General features: G+C 40.0%; 1 non-coding gene across 1 annotated transcript; it reads right to left on the bottom strand.

Moving 5' to 3' along the window:
- Positions 1 to 529: 529 nt before the first annotated feature.
- TRNAG-CCC (transfer RNA glycine (anticodon CCC)) lies at positions 530 to 600 on the bottom strand. The gene has a single exon. It is a non-coding gene; the product is annotated as a tRNA-Gly (tRNA).
- Between the last annotated feature and the right edge of the window lie 2,535 nt (positions 601 to 3,135).

Below are 3,135 nucleotides of genomic sequence, written 5' to 3'. Positions count from 1 at the left end.
ACCATGTATACAGTATGTATTACAACTGCCCTTTCCCTGTTAAGAGATCGTCTACAGCTAGACTCAATGTACTGATTCCCAAGCAGCTGATCAATCCGATGGAGACAAGAACTCAGCCCCACTAGAACTAAAACTGCAATACAGTCTTTACAAAATATCACCTAGACCAGGGGTCCTCAAACTACGGCCCGCAGGCTGGATACAGCCCCCCAGGGTCCTCAATCCGCCCCCCGGTATTTACAGACCCCACCCGCTGTGGGTTGGGGGGAACCAAGCAGATGCAGATGACTGCCTGCCACTGCATCCACGCGCCGGCCCCCTGGTTAAAAAGTTTGAGGACACCTGACCTAGAGGCTTCAGCACTGTCACACACCTGTAAGACCCTGTGCTTAAAAGCCAGGACTGACTGATTTACACAAATCCACATACAAGCATTTTTCAATATTGCAGAAGCTGTAACAGCCCTACTCACAAACTGAGCTCCAGGGTTATAACAGCTGCTGCTGAGGATGGAAGATGGGATTTTCCCTGCACCAGCCGGGAATCGAACCCGGGTCGCAAGAATGGGAATCTTGCATGATACCACTACACCACTGGTGCCTCTGTGCAGTCTACAATGAAATCACCCTGGGCTGCGCCAGTATGCAAAGTGCTGCACCAGCATGCAAAGTGCTGCATAGTCAGTTATTGATTTAGACAGTCCTTAAATACAAAGGATTCCTCCCCCTTTTTTTAACTATTGAGACAAAAATCTTGCATAGATCTAAAAGAGCTTGTTCCTTGTGAATTAAAACACTAGAGATGATCAGGATCTACTACAAGCATGTTAGGAAAAACACAGCTGAATGGCCCAAATCTTCCCTACATGTTAATGCTCAAAGACAATTACAAGAAAGAGCAACAGAAATTTTTTGGCTAAAGGGTGGCAAGATGAAAGCAGATGTACTTTGCTACTTCCAAGTCTAAGACCATTTAGTTAACAGCCATCTCATTAGACAGTAATAATAATTCTATTCGTTAGACTCACAGGTCTGCCTCTGTCCCATGCACTGATTACATTTTCCTGCACACTAGTGAGGTTGGCAATGAGATACAGAGCAACTATACCAGAGTGAGTAGTAACAAGGGCTGTGACATAACCATGATTTAAGAGAGTTATAACTGTAAGTGGATTACCAGTTACAGACAGACTGATAAAAGAGGTCAAGAAGATACTGTTATGGAGAATCAGTGAAAAATAAGGAATTTGTGAAGGTACAGTATGGCCTTGAGACCAAAGACCAAATGATTAGCTGGGATCAGAAGTAATTACAATACTCCATCCAATAAAGAGAGTTTCAAGGATATTCTGACTACCAGATGAAACTTCAGTTGCAAATTTGTCCCTGAACAAATAATTTCCATACACTTTTGGTAATGGTTTTGGTTAGTTCTTACAGAATTTCTGAATCCTGCAGCCTCTGATAACACTGATTTGAACTATTCAGACCACACCACATCACTTTCAAACCAGAAAGTTTTTCTACAGATGGTCTTGTGACCTGATTCTGAAATAGCTCTCACAACTATTCCAGAGATAGATGACTTAATTTTGCAAATTCTACATGTAGAAGACTTACAGATCACATACTTCATGACATATACTGTTCTCCCTAATTAAGCACTTTTAATATGTCCATATAACCCATAACATCCTCATATAAACAATACTTACAGGACTACGTAGGAAAAAGAATTCTCTACCAGAAGCAAATTACCTGAAGAAAGTAACGTATATTCTAAAATACTGGAAAAAGGTCACTAGGCAATTAACTGCTCACCTTGCCTAGGGAAGTTTTGACACAACCAACACCAGCAACCCTAAAAAATTAATCTGATTGACTGTTTCTTAAAATGGGTATAAGTATAGCTGATCTTATTTTGGGGAAGGTGATGACTAAATGGCTTCACAAATTACTTCCAAAATGTCTATGATGTAAAAAGACTTAAATTTCAAAATACCAAAGCCAAGAGAGCAATTCATCTGAACACTGCAGAGTAAGCGGATCTGTGCTGGAGCTGGAAAGAAACAAAAGGAACCAAACAATGACTGTTCCACTCTGATTTCCTATACCTTTCATGTGGAGCAAAATTGTTTTGATGCTTATAAAGAAGTCAAATCACTTTAAGCATGGATGCTAGAAGATATAAATATTTCAAGCAGAAAAGCAAGTGGACTACAGCTGAAAGAACTACTGTTCTTTGGTGCATGTGTTCCGTACTACACCCCTTTGTATAGGTCTTTAAATTTATCACGGCTTATGCAGCTCACTCAGGATCTCTGCCCCAATTTGAGAAGCATGCTAAGTTTATCTTTCTTTCCCTAAGCTTTCATACATTCAGTAACTTCGTATAGCATGTGTACCTGATATTTTCTGACCTAATGGTATCTGTAAGATGTACTCAGCCTTCATAGGAAACAGGTATACATCAGGTCAAATGCACTGTTTTTCCTCAGCTTCTTTCATCCAAGATGCTTAACATACTATGAAGGAAAGACAACACATATAGGGGGTGAATGTTCATATAGACAACAAATCCCAACGTATTTCAGTAACTGGAAGTTTTTTCCCCACTGAAATTTGCATAAGTTTTGTATTTTAGATCCTTCTAAGCTCAAACACAAGTTAGCTAGAGAAAAGTCTTGGAATTCTTTGGGGGAAAAAATGAATTCAGGATCATTTTCCCAAAGGCAACACTATTTCCAGATGCCTCTGTACAGCACTCAGTATCAGCGCGTGTGAAGATATTGTCATCAATGCCTTCAATATAATTTGAAGTACACTTCTGATTATAAAAGCAGGCCCACTTCAATGGGCTCATAAAAGATACTGAGAATATGATAGCCATTTTAGAAGATGTAGGAGGTAGAATTCTCCCTTTCTCTCATAGCAAGAGAGACAAGACAGGACAGGAAATGAGACTATTTAAACTGCATGTGCTCCTAGAATCTCAGGTGAGCATGAAACTTATTTCTTGCGTGTACTGCATGTTCTAAATAGGAAAGAGACACAACTAATCTTTCTAGGAAGAACACTAGTAGATAATTCTCTGTCTTCTTGCAGCTTAGTAGGAGCTGGAGAGTCACTCACTTTC

The sequence above is a fragment of the Falco cherrug genome, chromosome 3 (genome assembly GCF_023634085.1).
Source record: "Falco cherrug isolate bFalChe1 chromosome 3, bFalChe1.pri, whole genome shotgun sequence".
Taxonomy (NCBI): Eukaryota; Metazoa; Chordata; class Aves; order Falconiformes; family Falconidae; genus Falco; species Falco cherrug.
This window is presented reverse-complemented; position numbering and strand designations above follow the sequence as displayed.